The following is a 27,604-nucleotide window of genomic DNA, read 5'->3' as shown; positions in this document are numbered from 1 at the left end:
CTTGATGGCACTGTTGATGACACCTTCCATCACTTTACTGATGATTGAGAGTTGGCTGATGGGACAGTAATTGGCTGGGTTGGACTTGTCCTGCTTTTTGTGTACAGGACATACCTGAGCAATTTTCCACATTGCAGGGTAGAAGCCAGTGTTGTCGCTGCACTGGAACAGCTTGGCTAGGGGTGCGGCAAGTTCTGGAGCACAGGTCTTCAGTACTATTGCCAGAATATTGTCAGTGCCCATAGCTGTTGCAGTATCCAGTGTCTTCAGTTGTTTCTTGATATCACGCGGAGTGAATCGAATTGACTGAAGTCTGGCATCTGTGATGCTGGGGACTTCGGGAGGAGGCCGAGCTGGCCTTGGCACTTCTGGCTGAAGATTGTTGCAAATGCTTCAGCCTTATCTTTCGCACTGATATGCTGGGCACTGAGGATGGGGATATTTGTGGAGCCACCTCCTCCAGTTAGTTGTTTAATTGTCCACCACCATTCATGACTGGATGTGGCAGGACTGCAGAGCTTAGATTTGATCTATGGTTATGGGATCGCTTAGCTCTGTCTATTGCATACTGCCTACGCAGTTTGGCATGCAGATAGTCCTGTGTTGTAGCTTCACCAGGTTGACACCTCATTTTGAGGTATGCCTGGTACTGCTCCTGGCATGCCCTCCTGCACTCTTCATTGAACCAGGGTTGGTCTCCTGGCTTGATGGTAATGGTAGAGTGGGGGATATGCCAGGCCATGAGGTTACAGATTGTGGTTGAGTACAATTCTGCTGCTGCTGATGGCCCACAGCGCCTCATGGATGCCCAGTTTTGCATTGCTAGATCTGTTCGAAATCTATCCCATTCAGCACGGTGATAGTGCCACACAACACGATGGATCGTATCCTCAATGTGAAGTTGGGACTTCGTCTCCACAAGGATTGTGCGGTGGTCACTCCTACCAATACAGTCATGGACAGAAGCATCTGCGACAGGCAGATTGGTGAGGACGAGGTCAAGTATGTTTTTCCCTCGTGTTGGTTCCCCCATCACCTGCCGCAGACCCAGTCCAGCAGCTATGTCCTTTAGGACCCGGCCAGCTCGGTCAGTAGTGGTGCTACTGAGGCACTCTTGGTGATGGACATTGAAGTCCCCCACCCAGAGTACATTCTGTGCCCTTGCCACCCTCAGTGCTTCCGCCAAGAGGTGTTCAACATGGAGGAGTACTGAGTCATCAGCTGAGGGAGGGCGGTAGGTAGTAATCAGTAGGAGGTTACCTTGCCCATGTTTGACCTGATGCCATGAGACTTCATGGGGTCCGGAGTCGATGTTGAGGACTCCCAAGGCAACTCCCTCCCTACTGTATACCACTGTGCCACCATCTCTGATAGGTCTGTCCTGCCGGTGGGACAGGACATACCCAGGGATGGTGATGGCAGTGTCTGGGACATTGTCTGAAGGTATGATTCCGTGAATATGACTATGTCAGGCGGTTGCTTGACTAGTCTGTGGGACAGCTCTCCCAACTTTGGTACAGTTCCCCAAAAGTTAGTAAGGAGGACTTTGCAGGGTCAACAGGGCTGGGTTTGCCGTTGTCGTTTCCGGTGCCGGGTGGTCCGTCCGGTTTCATTCCATTTTATTGACTTCCTAACAGTTAGGTACAACTGAGTGGATTGATAGGCCATTTCAGAGGGCATGTAAGAGTCAACCACATTGCTATGAGTCTGGAGTCACATGTAGGCCAGACCAGGTAAGGACAGCAGATTTCCTTCCCTAAAGGACATTAGTGAACCAGATGGGTTTTTACAACAATCGACAATGGTTTCATGGCCATCATTAGACTAGCTTTTAATTCCAGATTTATTAATTAAATTCAAGTTCCACCTTCTGCTGTGGTGGGATTCGAACCCATGTCCCGAGGGAAATACCCTGGGTCTCTGGGTTATTAGACTAGTGACAATACCACTACGCCACTGCCTACCCTTTCAACTCTTTTAATCATTTTAAACACCTCGATAAGATCAACACTTAATCTTCCAGACTCAAGGAAATACAAACTTAGGCGAGAATTTTAATGGTATGCTGAGGTTTCCGCCACCAGGACCAAATGTGACAGAGAGTTTGTGGTGGCAGTGAGTTTGTGGTGGTAGTGAGTTTGTGGTGGCAGAGAGTTTGTGGTGGCAGAGAGTTTGTGGTGGTAGTGAGTTTGTGGTGGCAGAGAGTTTGTGGTGGCAGAGAGTTTGTGGTGGTAGTGAGTTTGTGGTGGTAGTGAGTTTGTGGTGGCAGAGAGTTTGTGGTGGTAGTGAGTTTGTGGTGGCAGTGAGTTTGCGATGGCAGTGAGTTTGTGGTGGCAGAGAGTTTGTGGTGGCAGTGAGTTTGTGGTGGTAGTGAGTTTGTGGTGGCAGAGAGTTTGTGGTGGCAGTGAGTTTGTGGTGGTAGTGAGTTTGTGGTGGCAGAGAGTTTGTGGTGGCAGTGAGTTTGTGGTGGCAGAGAGTTTGTGGTGGCAGTGAGTTTGTGGTGGCAGTGAGTTTGTGGTGGTAGCGAGTTTGTGGTGGCAGTGAGTTTGTGGTGGTAGTGAGTTTGTGGTGGTACTGAGTTTGTGGTGGCAGTGAGTTTGTGGTGGTAGTGAGTTTGTGGCGGCAGTGAGTTTGTGGTGGTAGTGAGTTTGTGGTGGCTGTCAGTTTGTGGAGGCAGTGAGTTTGTGGTGGTACTGAGTTTGTGGTGGCAGTGAGTTTGTGGTGGTAGTGAGTTTGTGGTGGTAGTGAGTTTGTGGTGGCAGTGAGTTTGGGGGGACAGTGAGTTTGCGATGGCACTGAGTTGCGATGGCAGTGAGTTTGTGGTGGCAGTGAGTTTGTGGTGGTAGTGAGTTTGTGGTGGCAGTGAGTTTGGGGGTCAGTGAGTTTGCGATGGCAGTGAGTTTGTGGTGGTAGTGAGTTTGCCAGTGCGTTTGTGGTGGCAGTGAGTTTGTGGTGGCAGTGAGTTTGTGGTGGTAGTGAGTTTGTGGTGGCAGTGAGTTTGGGGCGACAGTGAGTTTGCGATGGCAGTGAGTTTGTGGTGGCAGTGAGTTTGTGGTGGTAGTGAGTTTGCCAGTGAGTTTGTGGTGGCAGCGAGTTTGTGGTGGCAGTGAGTTTGTGGTGGTAGTGAGTTTGTGGTGGCAGTGAGTTTGGGGGGACAGTGAGTTTGCGATGGCACTGAGTTGCGATGGCAGTGAGTTTGTGGTGGCAGTGAGTTTGTGGTGGTAGTGAGTTTGTGGTGGCAGTGAGTTTGGGGGTCAGTGAGTTTGCGATGGCAGTGAGTTTGTGGTGGTAGTGAGTTTGCCAGTGCGTTTGTGGTGGCAGTGAGTTTGTGGTGGCAGTGAGTTTGTGGTGGTAGTGAGTTTGTGGTGGCAGTGAGTTTGGGGCGACAGTGAGTTTGCGATGGCAGTGAGTTTGTGGTGGCAGTGAGTTTGTGGTGGTAGTGAGTTTGCCAGTGAGTTTGTGGTGGCAGCGAGTTTGTGGTGGCAGTGAGTTTGTGGTGACACTGAGTTTTTGGTGGTAGTGAGTTTGCCAGTGAGTTTGTGGTGGCAGAGAGTTTGTGGTGGCAGAGAGTTTGTGGTGGCAGTGAGTTTGCGATGGCACTGAGTTTGTGGTGGTAGTGAGATTGCCAGTGAGTTTCCGGTGGCAGTGAGTTTGCCAGTGAGTTTGTGGTGGCCGAGAGTTTGTGGTGGCAGAGAGTTTGTGGTGGCAGTGAGTTTGTGGTGGCAGTGAGTTTGTGGTGGTAGTGAGTTTGTGGTGGTAGTGAGTTTGTGGTGGCAGAGAGTTTGTGGTGGCAGTGAGTTTGTGGTGGCAGTGAGTTTGTGGTGGTAGTGAGTTTGTGGTGGCAGAGAGTTTGTGGTGGTAGTGAGTTTGTGGTGGCAGTCAGTTTGTGGTGGCAGTGAGTTTGTGGTGGTAGTGAGTTTGTGGTGGCAGTGAGTTTGTGGTGGTAGTGAGTTTGTGGTGGCAGTGAGATTGGGGGGACAGTGAGTTTGCGATGGCACTGAGTTTGCGATGGCAGTGAGTTTGTGGTGGCAGTGAGTTTGTGGTGGTAGTGAGTTTGTGGTGGCAGTGAGTTTGGGGTGCAGTGAGTTTGCGATGGCAGTGAGTTTGTGGTGGCAGTGAGTTTGTGGTGGCAGTGAGTTTGTGGTGGCAGAGAGTTTGTGGTGGCAGTGAGTTTGTGGTGGCAGTGAGTTTGTGGTGGTAGTGAGTTTGTGGTGGCAGAGAGTTTGTGGTGGTAGTGAGTTTGTGGTGGCAGTCAGTTTGTGGTGGCAGTGAGTTTGTGGTGGTAGTGAGTTTGTGGTGGCAGTGAGTTTGGGGGGACAGTGAGTTTGCGATGGCACTGAGTTTGCGATGGCAGTGAGTTTGTGGTGGCAGTGAGTTTGTGGTGGTAGTGAGTTTGTGGTGGCAGTGAGTTTGGGGTGCAGTGAGTTTGCGATGGCAGTGAGTTTGCGATGGCAGTGAGTTTGTGGTGGTAGTGAGTTTGTGGTGGCAGTGAGTTTGGGGGGACAGTGAGTTTGCGATGGCACTGAGTTTGCGATGGCAGTGAGTTTGTGGTGGCAGTGAGTTTGTGGTGGTAGTGAGTTTGTGGTGGCAGTGAGTTTGGGGTGCAGTGAGTTTGCGATGGCAGTGAGTTTGTGGTGGCAGTGAGTTTGTGGTGGTAGTGAGTTTGTGGTGGCAGTGAGTTTGGGGTGCAGTGAGTTTGTGGTGGCAGTGAGTTTGTGGTGGCAGTGAGTTTGTGGTGGCAGTGAGTTTGCGATGGCAGTGAGTTTGTGGTGGCAATGAGTTTGTGGTGGTAGTGAGTTTGTGGTGGCAGTGAGTTTGTGGTGGTAGTGAGATTGCCAGTGAGTTTGCTGTGGCAGTGAGCTTGCCAGTGAGTTTGTGGTGGCAGTGAGTTTGCCGGTGACAGTGAGTTTGCCTGTGGCAGTGAGTTTGTGGTGACAGTGCGTTTGTGGTGATCGTGTGCTTGCCGGTGACAGTGAGTTTGTGGTGACAGTGCGTTTGTGGTGGCAGTGAGTTTGCCAGTGGCAGTGAGTTTGTGGTGGCAGAGAGTTTGTGGTGGCAGTGAGTTTGCGATGGCACTGAGTTTGTGGTGGTAGTGAGATTGCCAGTGAGTTTCCGGTGGCAGTGAGTTTGCCAGTGAGTTTGTGGTGGCCGAGAGTTTGTGGTGGCAGAGAGTTTGTGGTGGCAGTGAGTTTGTGGTGGCAGTGAGTTTGTGGTGGTAGTGAGTTTGTGGTGGTAGTGAGTTTGTGGTGGCAGAGAGTTTGTGGTGGCAGTGAGTTTGTGGTGGCAGTGAGTTTGTGGTGGTAGTGAGTTTGTGGTGGCAGAGAGTTTGTGGTGGTAGTGAGTTTGTGGTGGCAGTCAGTTTGTGGTGGCAGTGAGTTTGTGGTGGTAGTGAGTTTGTGGTGGCAGTGAGTTTGTGGTGGTAGTGAGTTTGTGGTGGCAGTGAGATTGGGGGGACAGTGAGTTTGCGATGGCACTGAGTTTGCGATGGCAGTGAGTTTGTGGTGGCAGTGAGTTTGTGGTGGTAGTGAGTTTGTGGTGGCAGTGAGTTTGGGGTGCAGTGAGTTTGCGATGGCAGTGAGTTTGTGGTGGCAGTGAGTTTGTGGTGGCAGTGAGTTTGTGGTGGCAGAGAGTTTGTGGTGGCAGTGAGTTTGTGGTGGCAGTGAGTTTGTGGTGGTAGTGAGTTTGTGGTGGCAGAGAGTTTGTGGTGGTAGTGAGTTTGTGGTGGCAGTCAGTTTGTGGTGGCAGTGAGTTTGTGGTGGTAGTGAGTTTGTGGTGGCAGTGAGTTTGGGGGGACAGTGAGTTTGCGATGGCACTGAGTTTGCGATGGCAGTGAGTTTGTGGTGGCAGTGAGTTTGTGGTGGTAGTGAGTTTGTGGTGGCAGTGAGTTTGGGGTGCAGTGAGTTTGCGATGGCAGTGAGTTTGCGATGGCAGTGAGTTTGTGGTGGTAGTGAGTTTGTGGTGGCAGTGAGTTTGGGGGGACAGTGAGTTTGCGATGGCACTGAGTTTGCGATGGCAGTGAGTTTGTGGTGGCAGTGAGTTTGTGGTGGTAGTGAGTTTGTGGTGGCAGTGAGTTTGGGGTGCAGTGAGTTTGCGATGGCAGTGAGTTTGTGGTGGCAGTGAGTTTGTGGTGGTAGTGAGTTTGTGGTGGCAGTGAGTTTGGGGTGCAGTGAGTTTGTGGTGGCAGTGAGTTTGTGGTGGCAGTGAGTTTGTGGTGGCAGTGAGTTTGCGATGGCAGTGAGTTTGTGGTGGCAATGAGTTTGTGGTGGTAGTGAGTTTGTGGTGGCAGTGAGTTTGTGGTGGTAGTGAGATTGCCAGTGAGTTTGCGGTGGCAGTGAGCTTGCCAGTGAGTTTGTGGTGGCAGTGAGTTTGCCGGTGACAGTGAGTTTGCCTGTGGCAGTGAGTTTGTGGTGACAGTGCGTTTGTGGTGATCGTGTGCTTGCCGGTGACAGTGAGTTTGTGGTGACAGTGCGTTTGTGGTGGCAGTGAGTTTGCCAGTGGCAGTGAGTTTGTGGTGACAGTGCGTTTGTGGTGGCTGTGAGTTTGTGGTGGCAGTGAGTGTGTGGTGGTAGTGAGTTTGCCAGTGAGTTTGTGGTGGCAGAGAGTTTCTGGTGGCAGTGAGTTTGCGATGGCACTGAGTTTGTGGTGGTAGTGAGATTGCCAGCGAGTTTGCGGTGGCAGAGAGTTTGTGGTGTCAGTGAGTTTGTGGTGGCAGAGAGTTTGCGGTGGCATTGAGTTTGTGGTGGTAGTGAGTTTGTGGTGGTAGTGAGTTTGCGGTGACAGTGAGTTTGTGGTGGTAGTGAGTTTGCGGTGACAGTGAGTTTGTGGTGACATTGAGTTTGCGGTGACAGTGAGTTTGCGGTGGCAGTGAGTATGCGGTGACAGTGAGTTTGCGGTGACAGTGAGTTTGCGGTGACAGTGAGTTTGCGGTGGCAGTGAGTATGCGGTGACAGTGAGTTTGCGGTGACAGGGAGTTTGCGGTGACAGTGAGTTTGCGGTGACAGTGAGTTTGCGATGGCAGTGAGTTTGCGGTGACAGTGAGTTTGCGGTGACAGTGAGTTTGCGGTGGCAGTGAGTATGCGGTGACAGTGAGTTTGCGGTGGCAGTGAGTATGCGGTGACAGTCAGTTTGCGATGGCAGTGAGTTTGCGGTGACAGTGAGTTTGCGGTGACAGTGAGTTTGCGGTGGCAGTGAGTATGCGGTGACAGTGAGTTTGCGATGGCAGTGAGTTTGCGGTGACAGTGAGTTTGTGGTGACAGTGAGTTTGCAGTGACAGTGAGTTTGCGATGGCAGTGAGTTTGCGGTGACAGTGAGTTTGCGGTGACAGTGAGTTTGCGGTGACAGTGAGTTTGTGGTGGCAGAGAGTTTGCGGTGATAGTGAGTTTGCGGTGACAGTGAGTTTGTGGTGGCAGTGAGTTTGCGGTGGCAGTGAGTATGCGGTGGCAGTGAGTATGCGGTGACAGTGAGTTTGCGGTGACAGTGAGTTTGCGATGGCAGTGAGTTTGCGGTGACAGTGAGTTTGCGGTGACAGTGAGTTTGCGGTGACAGTGAGTTTGTGGTGGCAGAGAGTTTGCGGTGATAGTGAGTTTGCGGTGACAGTGAGTTTGTGGTGGCAGTGAGTTTGCGGTGGCAGTGAGTATGCGGTGACAGTGAGTTTGCGGTGACAGTGAGTTTGCGGTGACAGTGAGTTTGCGGTGGCAGTGAGTATGCGGTGACAGTGAGTTTGCGATGGCAGTGAGTTTGCGGTGACAGTGAGTTTGCGGTGACAGTGAGTTTGCGATGGCAGTGAGTTTGCGGTGACAGTGAGTTTGCGGTGACAGTGAGTTTGCGGTGATAGTGAGTTTGCGGTGACAGTGAGTTTGCGGTGACAGTGAGTTTGAGGTGGTAGTGAGTTTGTGGTGGCAGTGAGTTTGTGGTGGTAGTGAGTTTGCGGTGACAGTGAGTTTGTGGTGGCAGTGAGTTTGTGGTGGCAGAGAGTTTGTGGTGGTAGTGAGTTTGCGGTGACAGTGAGTTTGTGGTGGCAGAGAGTTTGTGGTGGTAGTGAGTTTGCGGTGACAGTGTGTTTGCGGTGGCAGTGAGTTTGCGGTGACAGTGAGTTTGTGGTGGCAGAGAGTTTGCGGTGGTAGTGAGTTTGCGGTGACAGTGAGTTTGTGGTGGCAGTGAGTTTGCGGTGACAGTGAGTTTGAAGTGGCAGTGAGTTTGCGGTGACAGTGAGTTTGTGGTGGTAGTGAGTTTGCGGTGACAGTGAGTTTGCGGTGACAGAGAGTTTGCGGTGACAGTGAGTTTGCGGTGACAGTGAGTTTGTGGTGGCAGTGAGTTTGTGGTGGTAGTGAGTTTGCGGTGACAGTGAGTTTGCGGTGACAGTGAGTTTGCGGTGACAGTGAGTTTGTGGTGGCAGTGAGTTTGTGGTGGTAGTGAGTTTGTGGTGGCAGTGAGTTTGGGGTGCAGTGAGTTTGCGATGGCAGTGAGTTTGTGGTGGCAGTGAATTTGTGGTGGAAGTGAAATTGCAAGTGCGTTTGTGGTGGCAGTGAGTTTGTGGTGGCAGTGAGTTTGTGGTGGCAGTGAGTTTGCGATGGCAGTGAGTTTGTGGTGGCAATGAGTTTGTGGTGGTAGTGAGTTTGTGGTGGCAGTGAGTTTGTGGTGGTAGTGAGTTTGTGGTGGTAGTGAGTTTGTGGTGGCAGAGAGTTTGTGGTGGTAGTGAGTTTGTGGTGGCAGTGAGTTTGCGATGGCAGTGAGTTTGTGGTGGCAGAGAGTTTGTGGTGGCAGTGAGTTTGTGGTGGTAGTGAGTTTGTGGTGGCAGAGAGTTTGTGGTGGCAGTGAGTTTGTGGTGGTAGTGAGTTTGTGGTGGCAGAGAGTTTGTGGTGCCAGTGAGTTTGTGGTGGCAGAGAGTTTGTGGTGGCAGTGAGTTTGTGGTGGCAGTGAGTTTGTGGTGGTAGCGAGTTTGTGGTGGCAGTGAGTTTGTGGTGGTAGTGAGTTTGTGGTGGTAGTGAGTTTGTGGTGACAGTGAGTTTGTGGTGGTAGTGAGTTTGTGGTGGCTGTCAGTTTGTGGAGGCAGTGGGTTTGTGGTGGTACTGAGTTTGTGGTGGCAGTGAGTTTGTGGTGGTAGTGAGTTTGTGGTGGTAGTGAGTTTGTGGTGGCAGTGAGTTTGGGGGGACAGTGAGTTTGCGATGGCACTGAGTTGCGATGGCAGTGAGTTTGTGGTGGCAGTGAGTTTGTGGTGGTAGTGAGTTTGTGGTGGCAGTGAGTTTGGGGGTCAGTGAGTTTGCGATGGCAGTGAGTTTGTGGTGGTAGTGAGTTTGCCAGTGCGTTTGTGGTGGCAGTGAGTTTGTGGTGGCAGTGAGTTTGTGGTGGTAGTGAGTTTGTGGTGGCAGTGAGTTTGGGGCGACAGTGAGTTTGCGATGGCAGTGAGTTTGTGGTGGCAGTGAGTTTGTGGTGGTAGTGAGTTTGCCAGTGAGTTTGTGGTGGCAGCGAGTTTGTGGTGGCAGTGAGTTTGTGGTGGTAGTGAGTTTGTGGTGGCAGTGAGTTTGGGGGGACAGTGAGTTTGCGATGGCACTGAGTTGCGATGGCAGTGAGTTTGTGGTGGCAGTGAGTTTGTGGTGGTAGTGAGTTTGTGGTGGCAGTGAGTTTGGGGGTCAGTGAGTTTGCGATGGCAGTGAGTTTGTGGTGGTAGTGAGTTTGCCAGTGCGTTTGTGGTGGCAGTGAGTTTGTGGTGGCAGTGAGTTTGTGGTGGTAGTGAGTTTGTGGTGGCAGTGAGTTTGGGGCGACAGTGAGTTTGCGATGGCAGTGAGTTTGTGGTGGCAGTGAGTTTGTGGTGGTAGTGAGTTTGCCAGTGAGTTTGTGGTGGCAGCGAGTTTGTGGTGGCAGTGAGTTTGTGGTGACACTGAGTTTTTGGTGGTAGTGAGTTTGCCAGTGAGTTTGTGGTGGCAGAGAGTTTGTGGTGGCAGAGAGTTTGTGGTGGCAGTGAGTTTGCGATGGCACTGAGTTTGTGGTGGTAGTGAGATTGCCAGTGAGTTTCCGGTGGCAGTGAGTTTGCCAGTGAGTTTGTGGTGGCCGAGAGTTTGTGGTGGCAGAGAGTTTGTGGTGGCAGTGAGTTTGTGGTGGCAGTGAGTTTGTGGTGGTAGTGAGTTTGTGGTGGCAGAGAGTTTGTGGTGGCAGTGAGTTTGTGGTGGCAGTGAGTTTGTGGTGGTAGTCAGTTTGTGGTGGCAGAGAGTTTGTGGTGGTAGTGAGTTTGTGGTGGCAGTCAGTTTGTGGTGGCAGTGAGTTTGTGGTGGTAGTGAGTTTGTGGTGGCAGTGAGTTTGTGGTGGTAGTGAGTTTGTGGTGGCAGTGAGTTTGGGGGGACAGTGAGTTTGCGATGGCACTGAGTTTGCGATGGCAGTGAGTTTGTGGTGGCAGTGAGTTTGTGGTGGTAGTGAGTTTGTGGTGGCAGTGAGTTTGGGGTGCAGTGAGTTTGCGATGGCAGTGAGTTTGTGGTGGCAGTGAGTTTGTGGTGGCAGTGAGTTTGTGGTGGCAGAGAGTTTGTGGTGGCAGTGAGTTTGTGGTGGCAGTGAGTTTGTGGTGGTAGTGAGTTTGTGGTGGCAGAGAGTTTGTGGTGGTAGTGAGTTTGTGGTGGCAGTCAGTTTGTGGTGGCAGTGAGTTTGTGGTGGTAGTGAGTTTGTGGTGGCAGTGAGTTTGGGGGGACAGTGAGTTTGCGATGGCACTGAGTTTGCGATGGCAGTGAGTTTGTGGTGGCAGTGAGTTTGTGGTGGTAGTGAGTTTGTGGTGGCCGTGAGTTTGGGGTGCAGTGAGTTTGCGATGGCAGTGAGTTTGCGATGGCAGTGAGTTTGTGGTGGTAGTGAGTTTGTGGTGGCAGTGAGTTTGGGGGGACAGTGAGTTTGCGATGGCACTGAGTTTGCGATGGCAGTGAGTTTGTGGTGGCAGTGAGTTTGTGGTGGTAGTGAGTTTGTGGTGGCAGTGAGTTTGGGGTGCAGTGAGTTTGCGATGGCAGTGAGTTTGTGGTGGCAGTGAGTTTGTGGTGGCAGTGAGTTTGGGGTGCAGTGAGTTTGTGGTGGCAGTGAGTTTGTGGTGGCAGTGAGTTTGTGGTGGCAGTGAGTTTGCGATGGCAGTGAGTTTGTGGTGGCAATGAGTTTGTGGTGGTAGTGAGTTTGTGGTGGCAGTGAGTTTGTGGTGGTAGTGAGATTGCCAGTGAGTTTGCGGTGGCAGTGAGCTTGCCAGTGAGTTTGTGGTGGCAGTGAGTTTGCCGGTGACAGTGAGTTTGCCTGTGGCAGTGAGTTTGTGGTGACAGTGCGTTTGTGGTGATCGTGTGCTTGCCGGTGACAGTGAGTTTGTGGTGACAGTGCGTTTGTGGTGGCAGTGAGTTTGCCAGTGGCAGTGAGTTTGTGGTGACAGTGCGTTTGTGGTGGCTGTGAGTTTGTGGTGGCAGTGAGTGTGTGGTGGTAGTGAGTTTGCCAGTGAGTTTGTGGTGGCAGAGAGTTTCTGGTGGCAGTGAGTTTGCGATGGCACTGAGTTTGTGGTGGTAGTGAGATTGCCAGCGAGTTTGCGGTGGCAGAGAGTTTGTGGTGTCAGTGAGTTTGTGGTGGCAGAGAGTTTGCGGTGGCATTGAGTTTGTGGTGGTAGTGAGTTTGTGGTGGTAGTGAGTTTGCGGTGACAGTGAGTTTGTGGTGGTAGTGAGTTTGCGGTGACAGTGAGTTTGTGGTGACATTGAGTTTGCGGTGACAGTGAGTTTGCGGTGGCAGTGAGTATGCGGTGACAGTGAGTTTGCGGTGACAGTGAGTTTGCGGTGGCAGTGAGTATGCGGTGACAGTGAGTTTGCGGTGACAGTGAGTTTGCGGTGACAGTGAGTTTGCGATGGCAGTGAGTTTGCGGTGACAGTGAGTTTGCGGTGACAGTGAGTTTGCGGTGGCAGTGAGTATGCGGTGACAGTGAGTTTGCGGTGGCAGTGAGTATGCGGTGACAGTCAGTTTGCGATGGCAGTGAGTTTGCGGTGACAGTGAGTTTGTGGTGACAGTGAGTTTGCGGTGGCAGTGAGTATGCGGTGACAGTGAGTTTGCGATGGCAGTGAGTTTGCGGTGACAGTGAGTTTGCGGTGACAGTGAGTTTGCGGTGACAGTGAGTTTGCGATGGCAGTGAGTTTGCGGTGACAGTGAGTTTGCGGTGACAGTGAGTTTGCGGTGACAGTGAGTTTGTGGTGGCAGAGAGTTTGCGGTGATAGTGAGTTTGTGGTGACAGTGAGTTTGTGGTGGCAGTGAGTTTGCGGTGGCAGTGAGTATGCGGTGACAGTGAGTTTGCGGTGACAGTGAGTTTGCGGTGGCAGTGAGTATGCGGTGACAGTGAGTTTGCGATGGCAGTGAGTTTGCGGTGACAGTGAGTTTGCGGTGACAGTGAGTTTGCGATGGCAGTGAGTTTGCGGTGACAGTGAGTTTGCGGTGACAGTGAGTTTGCGGTGATAGTGAGTTTGCGGTGACAGTGAGTTTGCGGTGACAGTGAGTTTGAGGTGGTAGTGAGTTTGTGGTGGCAGTGAGTTTGTGGTGGTAGTGAGTTTGCGGTGACAGTGAGTTTGTGGTGGCAGTGAGTTTGTGGTGGCAGAGAGTTTGTGGTGGTAGTGAGTTTGCGGTGACAGTGAGTTTGTGGTGGCAGAGAGTTTGTGGTGGTAGTGAGTTTGCGGTGACAGTGTGTTTGCGGTGGCAGTGAGTTTGCGGTGACAGTGAGTTTGTGGTGGCAGAGAGTTTGCGGTGGTAGTGAGTTTGCGGTGACAGTGAGTTTGTGGTGGCAGTGAGTTTGCGGTGACAGTGAGTTTGAAGTGGCAGTGAGTTTGCGGTGACAGTGAGTTTGTGGTGGTAGTGAGTTTGCGGTGACAGTGAGTTTGCGGTGACAGAGAGTTTGCGGTGACAGTGAGTTTGCGGTGACAGTGAGTTTGTGGTGGCAGTGAGTTTGCGGTGACAGTGAGTTTGCGGTGACAGTGAGTTTGTGGTGGCAGTGAGTTTGTGGTGGTAGTGAGTTTGTGGTGGCAGTGAGTTTGGGGTGCAGTGAGTTTGCGATGGCAGTGAGTTTGTGGTGGCAGTGAATTTGTGGTGGAAGTGAGATTGCAAGTGCGTTTGTGGTGGCAGTGAGTTTGTGGTGGCAGTGAGTTTGTGGTGGCAGTGAGTTTGCGATGGCAGTGAGTTTGTGGTGGCAATGAGTTTGTGGTGGTAGTGAGTTTGTGGTGGCAGTGAGTTTGTGGTGGTAGTGAGATTGCCAGTGAGTTTGTGGTGGCAGTGAGTTTGCCAGTGAGTTTGTGGTGGCAGTGAGTTTGCCGGTGACAGTGAGTTTGCCTGTGGCAGTGAGTTTGTGGTGACAGTGCGTTTGTGGTGATCGTGTGCTTGCCGGTGACAGTGAGCTTGTGGTGACAGTGCTTTTGTGGTGGCAGTGAGTTTGCCAGTGGCAGTGAGTTTGTGGTGACAGTGCGTTTGTGGTGGCTGTGAGTTTGTGGTGGCAGTGAGTGTGTGGTGGGAGTGAGTTTGCCAGTGAGTTTGTGGTGGCAGAGAGTTTCTGGTGGCAGTGAGTTTGCGATGGCACTGAGTTTGTGGTGGTAGTGAGATTGCCAGCGAGTTTGCGGTGGCAGAGAGTTTGTGGTGTCAGTGAGTTTGTGGTGGCAGAGAGTTTGCGGTGGCATTGAGTTTGTGGTGGTAGTGAGTTTGTGGTGGTAGTGAGTTTGCGGTCACAGTGAGTTTGCGGTGGCAGTGAGTATGCGGTGACAGTGAGTTTGCGGTGACAGTGAGTTTGTGGTGGCAGTGAGTTTGCGGTGACAGTGAGTTTGTGGTGGCAGAGAGTTTGCGGTGGCCGTGAGTTTGTGGTGGAACTGAGTTTGCGATGGCAGTGAGTTTGCGGTGACAGTGAGTTTGCGGTGACAGTGAGTTTGTGGTGGCAGTGAGTTTGCGGTGACAGTGAGTTTGCGGTGACAGTGAGTTTGAGGTGGTAGTGAGTTTGTGGTGGCAGTGAGTTTGTGGTGGTAGTGAGTTTGCGGGGACAGTGAGTTTGTGGTGGCAGTGAGTTTGCGGTGACAGTGTGTTTGCGGTGACAGTGAGTTTGTGGTGGCAGAGAGTTTGCGGTGGTAGTGAGTTTGCGGTGACAGTGAGTTTGTGGTGGCAGTGAGTTTGCGGTGGCAGTGAGTTTGCGGTGACAGTGAGTTTGAGGTGGTAGTGAGTTTGTGGTGGCAGTGAGTTTGTGGTGGTAGTGAGTTTGCGGTGACAGTGAGTTTGTGGTGGCAGTGAGTTTGTGGTGGCAGAGAGTTTGTGGTGGTAGTGAGTTTGCGGTGACAGTGAGTTTGTGGTGGCAGAGAGTTTGTGGTGGTAGTGAGTTTGCGGTGACAGTGTGTTTGCGGTGGCAGTGAGTTTGCGGTGACAGTGAGTTTGCGGTGGCAGAGAGTTTGCGGTGGTAGTGAGTTTGAGGTGACAGTGAGTTTGCGGTGGCAGTGAGTTTGCGGTGACAGTGAGTTTGCGGTGGCAGTGAGTTTGCGGTGACAGTGAGTTTGTGGTGGTAGTGAGTTTGCGGTGACAGTGAGTTTGCGGTGGTAGTGAGTTTGCGGTGACAGTGAGTTTGCGGTGGTAGTGAGTTTGCGGTGACAGTGAGTTTGCGGTGACAGTGAGTTTGCGGTGGCAGTGAGTTTGCGGTGACAGTGAGTTTGTGGTGGTAGTGAGTTTGCGGTGACAGTGAGTTTGCGGTGACAGTGAGTTTGTGGTGGCAGTGAGTTTGCGGTGACAGTGAGTTTGTGGTGGCAGAGAGTTTGCGGTGACAGTGAGTTTGCGGTGGTAGTGAGTTTGCGGTGACAGTGAGTTTGTGGTGGCAGTGAGTTTGCGGTGACAGTAGAGTTTGTGGTGGCAGAGAGTTTGTGGTGGCAGTGAGTTTGTGGTGACAGTGAGTTTGTGGTGGCAGTGAGTTTGCGGTGACAGAGAGTTTGTGGTGGTAGTGAGTTTGCGGTGACAGTGAGTTTGCGGTGACAGTGAGTTTTTGGTGGCAGTGAGTTTGTCAGTGGCAGTGAGTTTGTGGTGGCAGAGAGTTTCTGGTGGCAGTGAGTTTGCGATGGCACTGAGTTTGTGGTGGTAGTGAGATTGCCAGCGAGTTTGCCGTGACAGTGAGTTTGCGGTGACAGTGAGTTTGTGGTGGCAGTGAGTTTGCGGTGACAGTGAGTTTGTGGTGACAGTGAGTTTGCGATGGCAGTGAGTTTGTGGTGACAGTGAGTTTGTGGTGACAGTGAGTTTGTGGTGGTAGTGAGTTTGTGGTGACAGTGAGTTTGCGATGGCAGTGAGTTTGTGGTGACAGTGAGTTTGCGATGACAGTGAGTTTGCGATGGCAGTGAGTTTGCGGAGGCAGTGAGTTTGCGATGGCAGTGAGTTAGTGTTGACAGTGAGTTTGCCAGTTGCAGTGAGTTTGCAGTGACAGTGAGTTTGCGGTGGCAGTGAGTTTGCAGTGACAGTGAGTTTGCGATGGCAGTGAGTTTGCGGTGACAGTGAGTTTGCAGTGACAGTGAGTTTGCCAGTTGCAGTGAGTTTGCAGTGACAGTGAGTTTGTGGAGGCAGTGAGTTTGCAGTGACAGTGAGTTTGCGATGGCAGTGAGTTTGCAGTGACAGTGAGTTTGCCAGTTGCAGTGAGTTTGCAGTGACAGTGAGTTTGTGGAGGCAGTGAGTTTGCAGTGACAGTGAGTTTGCGATGGCAGTGGGTTTGCCGTGACAGTGAGTTTGCAGTGACAGTGAGTTTGCAGTGACAGTGAGTTTGCGGTGACAGTGAGTTTATTGTGGCAGTGAGTTTGTGGTGGCAGTGAGTTTGCGATGGCAGTGAGTTTGCGATGGCAGTGAGTTTGCGATGGCAGTGAGTTTGCGGTGACAGTGAGTTTATTGTGGCAGTGAGTTTGTTGTGGCAGTGAGTTTGCGGTGACAGTGAGTTTGCGGTGACAGTGAGTTTATTGTGGCAGTGAGTTTGTGCTGGCAGTGAGTTTGCGATGGCAGTGAGTTTGTGGTGGCAGTGAGTTTGCAGTGACAGTGAGTTTGCGGTGACAGTGAGTTTGCGGCGACAGTGAGTTTGCGATGGCAGTGCGTTTGCGGTGACAGTGAGTTTGCAGTGACAGTGAGTTTGCGATGGCAGTGAGTTAGTGGTGACAGTGAGTTTGCCGTGACAGTGAGTTTGCGGTGACAGTGAGTTTGCAGTTACAGTGAGTTTGCGATGGCAGTGAGTTTGCCGTGACAGTGAGTTTGCGGTGACATTGAGTTTGCAGTTACAGTGAGTTTGCGATGGCAGTGAGTTTGTGGTGACAGTGAGTTTGCAGTGACAGTGAGTTTGAGGTGACAGTGAGTTTGTGGTGACAGTGAGTTTGCGATGGCAGTGAGTTTGTGGTGACAGTGAGTTTGCCAGTTGCAGTGAGTTTGCAGTGACAGTGAGTTTGTGGTGGCAGTGAGTTTGCCAGTGGCAGTGAGTTTTTGGTGGCAGTGAGTTTGCCAGTGGCAGTGAGGTTGTGGTGATAGTGTGTTTGTGGTGGCAGTGAGTTTGTGGTGGTAGTGAGTTTGTGGTGGCAGAGAGTTTGTGGTGGCAGTGAGTTTGTGGTGGTAGTGAGTTTGTGGTGGCAGAGAGTTTGTGGTGGCAGTGAGTTTGTGGTGGCAGAGAGTTTGTGGTGGCAGTGAGTTTGTGGTGGCAGTGAGTTTGTGGTGGTACCGAGTTTGTGGTGGCAGTGAGTTTGTGGTGGTAGTGAGTTTGTGGTGGTACTGAGTTTGTGGTGGCAGTGAGTTTGTGGTGGTAGTGGGTTTGTGGCGGCAGTGAGTTTGTGGTGGTAGTGAGTTTGTGGTGGCAGTCAGTTTGTGGAGGCAGTGAGTTTGTGGTGGTACTGAGTTTGTGGTGGCAGTGAGTTTGTGGTGGTAGTGAGTTTGTGGCGGCAGTGAGTTTAGGGGGACAGTGAGTTTGCGATGGCAGTGAGTTTGTGGTGGCAGTGAGTTTGTGGTGGTAGTGAGTTTGTGGTGGCAGTGAGTTTGGGGGGACAGTGAGTTTGCGATGGCACTGAGTTGCGATGGCAGTGAGTTTGTGGTGGCAGTGAGTTTGTGGTGGTAGTGAGTTTGCCAGTGCGTTTGTGGTGGCAGTGAGTTTGTGGTGGCAGTGAGTTTGGGGGTCAGTGAGTTTGCGATGGCAGTGAGTTTGTGGTGGTAGTGAGTTTGCCAGTGCGTTTGTGGTGGCAGTGAGTTTGTGGTGGCAGTGAGTTTGTGGTGGTAGTGAGTTTGTGGTGGCAGTGAGTTTGGGGGGACAGTGAGTTTGCGATGGCACTGAGTTTGCGAAGGCAGTGAGTTTGTGGTGGCAGTGAGTTTGTGGTGGTAGTGAGTTTGTGGTGGCAGTGAGTTTGGGGCGACAGTGAGTTTGCGATGGCAGTGAGTTTGTGGTGGCAGTGAGTTTGTGGTGGTAGTCAGTTTGCCAGTGAGTTTGTGGTGGCAGCGAGTTTGTGGTGGCAGTGAGTTTGTGGTGACACTGAGTTTTTGGTGGTAGTGAGTTTGCCAGTGAGTTTGTGGTGGCAGAGAGTTTGTGGTGACAGAGAGTTTGTGGTGGCAGTGAGTTTGTGGTGACACTGAGTTTTTGGTGGTAGTGAGTTTGCCAGTGAGTTTGTGGTGGCAGAGAGTTTGTGGTGACAGAGAGTTTGTGGTGGCAGTGAGTTTCCGGTGGCAGTGAGTTTGCCAGTGAGTTTGTGGTGGCAGAGAGTTTGTGGTGGCAGAGATTTTGTGGTGGCAGTGAGTTTGTGGTGGCAGTGAGTTTGTGGTGGTAGTGAGTTTGTGGTGGCAGAGAGTTTGTGGTGGCAGTGAGTTTGTGGTGGCAGTGAGTTTGTGGTGGTAGTGAGTTTGTGGTGGCAGAGAGTTTGTGGTGGTAGTGAGTTTGTGGTGGCAGTCAGTTTGTGGTGGTAGTGAGTTTGTGGTGGCAGTCAGTTTGTGGTGGTAGTGAGTTTGTGGTGGCAGTCAGTTTGTGGTGGCAGTGAGTTTGTGGTGGTAGTGAGTTTGTGGTGGCAGTGAGTTTGTGGTGGTAGTGAGTTTGTGGTGGCAGTGAGTTTGGGGGGACAGTGAGTTTGCGATGGCACTGAGTTTGCGATGGCAGTGAGTTTGTGGTGGCAGTGAGTTTGTGGTGGTAGTGAGTTTGTGGTGGCAGTGAGTTTGGGGTGCAGTGAGTTTGCGATGGCAGTGAGTTTGTGGTGGCAGTGAGTTTGTGGTGGAAGTGAGATTGCAAGTGCGTTTGTGGTGGCAGTGAGTTTGTGGTGGCAGTGAGTTTGTGGTGGCAGTGAGTTTGTGGTGGCAGTGAGTTTGCGATGGCAGTGAGTTTGTGGTGGCAGTGAGTTTGTGGTGGTAGTGAGTTTGTGGTGGCAGTGAGTTTGTGGTGGTAGTGAGATTGCCAGTGAGTTTGCGGTGGCAGTGAGTTTGCCAGTGAGTTTGTGGTGGCAGTGAGTTTGCCGGTGACAGTGAGTTTGCCTGTGGCAGTGAGTTTGTGGTGACAGTGCGTTTGTGGTGATCGTGTGCTTGCCGGTGACAGTGAGTTTGTGGTGACAGTGCGTTTGTGGTGGCAGTGAGTTTGCCAGTGGCAGTGAGTTTGTGGTGACAGTGCGTTTGTGGTGGCTGTGAGTTTGTGGTGGCAGTGAGTGTGTGGTGGTAGTGAGTTTGCCAGTGAGTTTGTGGTGGCAGAGAGTTTCTGGTGGCAGTGAGTTTGCGATGGCACTGAGTTTGTGGTGGTAGTGAGATTGCCAGCGAGTTTGCGGTGGCAGAGAGTTTGTGGTGACAGAGAGTTTGTGGTGGCAGTGAGTTTGTGGTGACACTGAGTTTTTGGTGGTAGTGAGTTTGCCAGTGAGTTTGTGGTGGCAGTGAGTTTGTGGTGGCAGAGAGTTTGCGGTGGCATTGAGTTTGTGGTGGTAGTGAGTTTGTGGTGGTAGTGAGTTTGCGGTGACAGTGAGTTTGTGGTGGTAGTGAGTTTGCGGTGACAGTGAGTTTGTGGTGACATTGAGTTTGCGGTGACAGTGAGTTTGCGGTGGCAGTGAGTATGCGGTGACAGTGAGTTTGCGGTGACAGTGAGTTTGCGGTGGCAGTGAGTATGCGGTGACAGTGAGTTTGCGGTGACAGTGAGTTTGCGATGGCAGTGAGTTGGCGGTGACAGTGAGTTTGCGGTGACAGTGAGTTTGCGGTGGCAGTGAGTATGCGGTGACAGTGAGTTTGCGGTGGCAGTGAGTATGCGGTGACAGTCAGTTTGCGATGGCAGTGAGTTTGCGGTGACAGTGAGTTTGCGGTGACAGTGAGTTTGCGGTGGCAGTGAGTATGCGGTGACAGTGAGTTTGCGTTGGCAGTGAGTTTGCGGTGACAGTGAGTTTGCGGTGACAGTGAGTTTGCGGTGACAGTGAGTTTGCGATGGCAGTGAGTTTGCGGTGACAGTGAGTTTGCGGTGACAGTGAGTTTGCGGTGACAGTGAGTTTGTGGTGGCAGAGAGTTTGCGGTGATAGTGAGTTTGCGGTGACAGTGAGTTTGTGGTGGCAGTGAGTTTGCGGTGACAGTGAGTTTGCGGTGACAGTGAGTTTGAGGTGGTAGTGAGTTTGTGGTGGCAGTGAGTTTGTGGTGGTAGAGAGTTTGCGGTGACAGTGAGTTTGTGGTGGCAGTGAGTTTGTGGTGGCAGAGAGTTTGTGGTGGTAGTGAGTTTGCGGTTACAGTGTGTTTGCGGTGGCAGTGAGTTTGCGGTGACAGTGAGTTTGTGGTGGCAGAGAGTTTGCGGTGGTAGTGAGTTTGCGGTGACAGTGAGTTTGTGGTGGCAGTGAGTTTGCGGTGACAGTGAGTTTGCGGTGGCAGTGAGTTTGCGGTGACAGTGAGTTTGTGGTGGTAGTGAGTTTGCGGTGACAGTGAGTTTGCGGTGGTAGTGAGTTTGCGGTGACAGTGAGTTTGCGGTGGTAGTGAGTTTGCGGTGACAGTGAGTTTGCGGTGACAGTGAGTTTGCGGTGACAGTGAGTTTGTGGTGGTAGTGAGTTTGCGGTGACAGTGAGTTTGCGGTGACAGTGAGTTTGCGGTGACAGTGAGTTTGTGGTGGCAGTGAGTTTGCGGTGACAGTGAGTTTGTGGTGGCAGAGAGTTTGCGGTGACAGTGAGTTTGCGGTGGTAGTGAGTTTGCGGTGACAGTGAGTTTGTGGTGGCAGTGAGTTTGCGGTGACAGTAGAGTTTGTGGTGGCAGAGAGTTTGTGGTGGCAGTGAGTTTGTGGTGACAGTGAGTTTGTGGTGGCATTGAGTTTGCGGTGACAGAGAGTTTGTGGTGGTAGTGAGTTTGCGGTGACAGTGAGTTTGCGGTGACAGTGAGTTTTTGGTGGCAGTGAGTTTGTCAGTGGCAGTGAGTTTGTGGTGGCAGAGAGTTTCTGGTGGCAGTGAGTTTGCGATGGCACTGAGTTTGTGGTGGTAGTGAGATTGCCAGCGAGTTCGCGGTGACAGTGAGTTTGCGGTGACAGTGAGTTTGTGGTGGCAGTGAGTTTGCGGTGACAGTGAGTTTGTGGTGACAGTGAGTTTGCGATGGCAGTGAGTTTGTGGTGACAGTGAGTTTGTGGTGACAGTGAGTTTGTGGTGGTAGTGAGTTTGTGGTGACAGTGAGTTTGCGATGGCAGTGAGTTTGTGGTGACAGTGAGTTTGCGATGACAGTGAGTTTGCGATGGCAGTGAGTTTGCGGAGGCAGTGAGTTTGCGATGGCAGTGAGTTAGTGGTGACAGTGAGTTTGCCAGTTGCAGTGAGTTTGCAGTGACAGTGAGTTTGCGGTGGCAGTGAGTTTGCAGTGACAGTGAGTTTGCGATGGCAGTGAGTTTGTGGTGACAGTGAGTTTGCAGTGACAGTGAGTTTGCCAGTTGCAGTGAGTTTGCAGTGACAGTGAGTTTGTGGAGGCAGTGAGTTTGCAGTGACAGTGAGTTTGCGATGGCAGTGAGTTTGCAGTGACAGTGAGTTTGCCAGTTGCAGTGAGTTTGCAGTGACAGTGAGTTTGTGGAGGCAGTGAGTTTGCAGTGACAGTGATTTTGCGATGGCAGTGGGTTTGCCGTGACAGTGAGTTTGCAGTGACAGTGAGTTTACAGTGACAGTGAGTTTGCGGTGACAGTGAGTTTATTGTGGCAGTGAGTTTGTGGTGGCAGTGAGTTTGCGATGGCAGTGAGTTTGCGATGGCAGTGAGTTTGCGATGGCAGTGAGTTTATTGTGGCAGTGAGTTTGTTGTGGCAGTGAGTTTGCGGTGACAGTGAGTTTGCGGTGACAGTGAGTTTATTGTGGCAGTGAGTTTGTGGTGGCAGTGAGTTTGCGATGGCAGTGAGTTTGCAGTGACAGTGAGTTTGCGGTGACAGTGAGTTTGCGGCGACAGTGAGTTTGCGATGGCAGTGCGTTTGCGGTGACAGTGAGTTTGCAGTGACAGTGAGTTTGCGATGGCAGTGAGTTTGTGGTGACAGTGAGTTTGCCGTGACAGTGAGTTTGCGGTGACAGTGAGTTTGCAGTTACAGTGAGTTTGCGATGGCAGTGAGTTTGCCGTGACAGTGAGTTTGCGGTGACAGTGAGTTTGCAGTTACAGTGAGTTTGCGATGGCAGTGAGTTTGTGGTGACAGTGAGTTTGCAGTGACAGTGAGTTTGAGGTGACAGTGAGTTTGTGGTGACAGTGAGTTTGCGATGGCAGTGAGTTTGTGGTGACAGTGAGTTTGCCAGTTGCAGTGAGTTTGCAGTGACAGTGAGTTTGTGGTGGCAGTGAGTTTGCCAGTGGCAGTGAGTTTTTGGTGGCAGTGAGTTTGCCAGTGGCAGTGAGGTTGTGGTGACAGTGTGTTTGTGGTGGCAGTGAGTTTGTGGTGGTAGTGAGTTTGTGGTGGCAGAGAGTTTGTGGTGGCAGTGAGTTTGTGGTGGTAGTGAGTTTGTGGTGGCAGAGAGTTTGTGGTGGCAGTGAGTTTGTGGTGGCAGAGAGTTTGTGGTGGCAGTGAGTTTGTGGTGGCAGTGAGTTTGTGGTGGTAGCGAGTTTGTGGTGGCAGTGAGTTTGTGGTGGTAGTGAGTTTGCAGTGACAGTGAGTTTGCGATGGCAGTGAGTTTGCAGTGACAGTGAGTTTGCCAGTTGCAGTGAGTTTGCAGTGACAGTGAGTTTGTGGAGGCAGTGAGTTTGCAGTGACAGTGATTTTGCGATGGCAGTGGATTTGCCGTGACAGTGAGTTTGCAGTGACAGTGAGTTTGCAGTGACAGTGAGTTTGCGGTGACAGTGAGTTTATTGTGGCAGTGAGTTTGTGGTGGCAGTGAGTTTGCGATGGCAGTGAGTTTGCGATGGCAGTGAGTTTGCGGTGACAGTGAGTTTATTGTGGCAGTGAGTTTGTTGTGGCAGTGATTTTGCGGTGACAGTGAGTTTGCGGTGACAGTGAGTTTATTGTGGCAGTGAGTTTGTGGTGGCAGTGAGTTTGCGATGGCAGTGAGTTTGCAGTGACAGTGAGTTTGCGGTGACAGTGAGTTTGCGGCGACAGTGAGTTTGCGATGGCAGTGCGTTTGCGGTGACAGTGAGTTTGCAGTGACAGTGAGTTTGCGATGGCAGTGAGTTTGTGGTGACAGTGAGTTTGCCGTGACAGTGAGTTTGCGGTGACAGTGAGTTTGCAGTTACAGTGAGTTTGCGATGGCAGTGAGTTTGCCGTGACAGTGAGTTTGCGGTGACAGTGAGTTTGCAGTTACAGTGAGTTTGCGATGGCAGTGAGTTTGTGGTGACAGTGAGTTTGCAGTGACAGTGAGTTTGAGGTGACAGTGAGTTTGTGGTGACAGTGAGTTTGCGATGGCAGTGAGTTTGTGGTGACAGTGAGTTTGCCAGTTGCAGTGAGTTTGCAGTGACAGTGAGTTTGTGGTGGCAGTGAGTTTGCCAGTGGCAGTGAGTTTTTGGTGGCAGTGAGTTTGCCAGTGGCAGTGAGGTTGTGGTGACAGTGTGTTTGTGGTGGCAGTGAGTTTGTGGTGGTAGTGAGTTTGTGGTGGCAGAGAGTTTGTGGTGGCAGTGAGTTTGTGGTGGTAGTGAGTTTGTGGTGGCAGAGAGTTTGTGGTGGCAGTGAGTTTGTGGTGGCAGAGAGTTTGTGGTGGCAGTGAGTTTGTGGTGGCAGTGAGTTTGTGGTGGTAGCGAGTTTGTGGTGGCAGTGAGTTTGTGGTGGTAGTGAGTTTGTGGTGGTACTGAGTTTGTGGTGGCAGTGAGTTTGTGGTGGTAGTGAGTTTGTGGCGGCAGTGAGTTTGTGGTGGTAGTGAGTTTGTGGTGGCAGTCAGTTTGTGGAGGCAGTGAGTTTGTGGTGGTACTGAGTTTGTGGTGGCAGTGAGTTTGTGGTGGTAGTGAGTTTGTGGCGGCAGTGAGTTTAGGGGGACAGTGAGTTTGCGATGGCAGTGAGTTTGTGGTGGCAGTGAGTTTGTGGTGGTAGTGAGTTTGTGGTGGCAGTGAGTTTGGGGGGACAGTGAGTTTGCGATGGCACTGAGTTGCGATGGCAGTGAGTTTGTGGTGGCAGTGAGTTTGTGGTGGCAGTGAGTTTGTGGTGGTAGTGAGTTTGCCAGTGCGTTTGTGGTGGCAGTGAGTTTGTGGTGGCAGTGAGTTTGGGGGTCAGTGAGTTTGCGATGGCAGTGAGTTTGTGGTGGTAGTGAGTTTGCCAGTGCGTTTGTGGTGGCAGTGAGTTTGTGGTGGCAGTGAGTTTGTGGTGGTAGTGAGTTTGTGGTGGCAGTGAGTTTGGGGGGACAGTGAGTTTGCGATGGCACTGAGTTGCGATGGCAGTGAGTTTGTGGTGGCAGTGAGTTTGTGGTGGTAGTGAGTTTGTGGTGGCAGTGAGTTTGGGGCGACAGTGAGTTTGCGATGGCAGTGAGTTTGTGGTGGCAGTGAGTTTGTGGTGGTAGTCAGTTTGCCAGTGAGTTTGTGGTGGCAGCGAGTTTGTGGTGGCAGTGAGTTTGTGGTGACACTGAGTTTTTGGTGGTAGTGAGTTTGCCAGTGAGTTTGTGGTGGCAGAGAGTTTGTGGTGACAGAGAGTTTGTGGTGGCAGTGAGTTTGCGATGGCACTGAGTTTGTGGTGGTAGTGAGATTGCCAGTGAGTTTCCGGTGGCAGTGAGTTTGCCAGTGAGTTTGTGGTGGCAGAGAGTTTGTGGTGGCAGAGAGTTTGTGGTGGCAGTGAGTTTGTGGTGGCAGTGAGTTTGTGGTGGTAGTGAGTTTGTGGTGGCAGAGAGTTTGTGGTGGCAGTGAGTTTGTGGTGGCAGTGAGTTTGTGGTGGTAGTGAGTTTGTGGTGGCAGAGAGTTTGTGGTGGTAGTGAGTTTGTGGTGGCAGTCAGTTTGTGGTGGCAGTGAGTTTGTGGTGGTAGTGAGTTTGTGGTGGCAGTGAGTTTGTGGTGGTAGTGAGTTTGTGGTGGCAGTGAGTTTGGGGGGACAGTGAGTTTGCGATGGCACTGAGTTTGCGATGGCAGTGAGTTTGTGGTGGCAGTGAGTTTGTGGTGGCAGTGAATTTGTGGTGGTAGTGAGTTTGTGGTGGCAGTGAGTTTGGGGTGCAGTGAGTTTGCGATGGCAGTGAGTTTGTGGTGACAGTGCGTTTGTGGTGGCAGTGAGTTTGCCAGTGGCAGTGAGTTTGTGGTGACAGTGCGTTTGTGGTGGCTGTGAGTTTGTGGTGGCAGTGAGTGTGTGGTGGTAGTGAGTTTGCCAGTGAGTTTGTGGTGGCAGAGAGTTTCTGGTGGCAGTGAGTTTGCGATGGCACTGAGTTTGTGGTGGTAGTGAGATTGCCAGCGAGTTTGCGGTGGCAGAGAGTTTGTGGTGTCAGTGAGTTTGTGGTGGCAGAGAGTTTGCGGTGGCATTGAGTTTGTGGTGGTAGTGAGTTTGTGGTGGTAGTGAGTTTGCGGTGACAGTGAGTTTGTGGTGGTAGTGAGTTTGCGGTGACAGTGAGTTTGTGGTGACATTGAGTTTGCGGTGACAGTGAGTTTGCGGTGGCAGTGAGTATGCGGTGGCAGTGAGTTTGCGGTGACAGTGAGTTTGCGGTGGCAGTGAGTATGCGGTGACAGTGAGTTTGCGGTGACAGTGAGTTTGCGATGGCAGTGAGTTTGCGGTGACAGTGAGTTTGCGGTGACAGTGAGTTTGCGGTGGCAGTGAGTATGCGGTGGCAGTGAGTTTGCGGTGGCAGTGAGTATGCGGTGACAGTCAGTTTGCGATGGCAGTGAGTTTGCGGTGACAGTGAGTTTGCGGTGACAGTGAGTTTGCGGTGGCAGTGAGTATGCGGTGACAGTGAGTTTGCGATGGCAGTGAGTTTGCGGTGACAGTGAGTTTGCGGTGACAGTGAGTTTGCGGTGACAGTGAGTTTGTTGTGGCAGTGAGTTTGTGGTGGTAGTGAGTTTGTGGTGGCAGTGAGTTTGGGGTGCAGTGAGTTTGCGATGGCAGTGAGTTTGTGGTGGCAGTGAATTTGTGGTGGAAGTGAGATTGCAAGTGCGTTTGTGGTGGCAGTGAGTTTGTGGTGGCAGTGAGTTTGTGGTGGCAGTGAGTTTGCGATGGCAGTGAGTTTGTGGTGGCAATGAGTTTGTGGTGGTAGTGAGTTTGTGGTGGCAGTGAGTTTGTGGTGGTAGTGAGATTGCCAGCGAGTTTGCGGTGGCAGAGAGTTTGTGGTGTCAGTGAGTTTGTGGTGGCAGAGAGTTTGCGGTGGCATTGAGTTTGTGGTGGTAGTGAGTTTGTGGTGGTAGTGAGTTTGCGGTGACAGTGAGTTTGCGGTGGCAGTGAGCTTGTGGTGGCAGTGAGTTTGCGGTGACAGTGAGTTTGTGGTGGCAGAGAGTTTGCGGTGATAGTGAGTTTGCGGTGACAGTGAGTTTGTGGTGACAGTGAGTTTGCGGTGGCAGTGAGTTTGCGGTGACAGTGAGTTTGTGGTGGCAGAGAGTTTGCGGTGGCCGTGAGTTTGTGGTGGAACTGAGTTTGCGATGGCAGTGAGTTTGCGGTGACAGTGAGTTTGCGGTGACAGTGAGTTTGTGGTGGCAGTGAGTTTGCGATGACAGTGAGATTGCGGTGACAGTGAGTTTGAGGTGGTAGTGAGTTTGTGGTGGCAGTGAGTTTGTGGTGGTAGTGAGTTTGCGGGGACAGTGAGTTTGTGGTGGCAGTGAGTTTGCGGCGACAGTGTGTTTGCGGTGACAGTGAGTTTGTGGTGGCAGAGAGTTTGCGGTGGTAGTGAGTTTGCGATGACAGTGCGTTTGTGGTGGCAGTGAGTTTGCGGTGGCAGTGAGTTTGCGGTGGCAGTGAGTTTGCGGTGACAGTGAGTTTGAGGTGGCAGTGAGTTTGTGGTGGCAGTGAGTTTGTGGTGGTAGTGAGTTTGCGGTGACAGTGAGTTTGCGGTGACAGTGAGTTTGCGGTGGCAGTGAGTATGCGGTGACAGTGAGTTTGCGGTGGCAGTGAGTATGCGGTGACAGTCAGTTTGCGATGGCAGTGAGTTTGCGGTGACAGTGAGTTTGCGGTGACAGTGAGTTTGCGGTGGCAGTGAGTATGCGGTGAGTTTGTGGTGGCAGAGAGTTTCTGGTGGCAGTGAGTTTGCAATGGCACTGAGTTTGTGGTGGTAGTGAGATTGCCAGCGAGTTTGCGGTGGCAGAGAGTTTGTGGTGTCAGTGAGTTTGTGGTGGCAGAGAGTTTGCGGTGGCATTGAGTTTGTGGTGGTAGTGAGTTTGTGGTGGTAGTGAGTTTGCGGTGACAGTGAGTTTGTGGTGGTAGTGAGTTTGCGGTGACAGTGAGTTTGTGGTGACATTGAGTTTGCGGTGACAGTGAGTTTGCGGTGGCAGTGAGTATGCGGTGACAGTGAGTTTGCGGTGACAGTGAGTTTGCGGTGGCAGTGAGTATGCTGTGACAGTGAGTTTGCGGTGACAGTGAGTTTGCGGTGACAGTGAGTTTGCGATGGCAGTGAGTTTGCGGTGACAGTGAGTCTGCGGTGACAGTGAGTATGCGGTGACAGTGAGTTTGCGGTGGCAGTGAGTATGCGGTGACAGTCAGTTTGCGATGGCAGTGAGTTTGCGGTGACAGTGAGTTTGCGGTGACAGTGAGTTTGCGGTGGCAGTGAGTATGCGGTGACAGTGAGTTTGCGATGGCAGTGAGTTTGCGGTGACAGTGAGTTTGCGGTGACAGTGAGTTTGCGGTGACAGTGAGTTTGCGATGGCAGTGAATTTGCGGTGACAGTGAGTTTGCGGTGACAGTGAGTTTGCGGTGACAGTGAGTTTGTGGTGGCAGAGAGTTTGCGGTGATAGTGAGTTTGCGGTGACAGTGAGTTTGTGGTGGCAGTGAGTGTGTGGTGGTAGTGAGTTTGCCAGTGAGTTTGTGGTGGCAGAGAGTTTCTGGTGGCAGTGAGTTTGCAATGGCACTGAGTTTGTGGTGGTAGTGAGATTGCCAGCGAGTTTGCGGTGGCAGAGAGTTTGTGGTGTCAGTGAGTTTGTGGTGGCAGAGAGTTTGCGGTGGCATTGAGTTTGTGGTGGTAGTGAGTTTGTGGTGGTAGTGAGTTTGCGGTGACAGTGAGTTTGCGGTGACAGTGAGTTTGCGGTGACAGTGAGTTTGTGGTGGCAGTGAGTTTGTGGTGGTAGTGAGTTTGTGGTGGCAGTGAGTTTGGGGTGCAGTGAGTTTGCGATGGCAGTGAGTTTGTGGTGGCAGTGAATTT

The sequence above is a fragment of the Heterodontus francisci genome, chromosome 36 (genome assembly GCF_036365525.1).
Source record: "Heterodontus francisci isolate sHetFra1 chromosome 36, sHetFra1.hap1, whole genome shotgun sequence".
In the NCBI taxonomy this organism is placed as follows: domain Eukaryota; kingdom Metazoa; phylum Chordata; class Chondrichthyes; order Heterodontiformes; family Heterodontidae; genus Heterodontus; species Heterodontus francisci.
The sequence above is the reverse complement of the archived record's forward strand: the minus strand, read 5'-3'. Positions refer to the sequence as shown.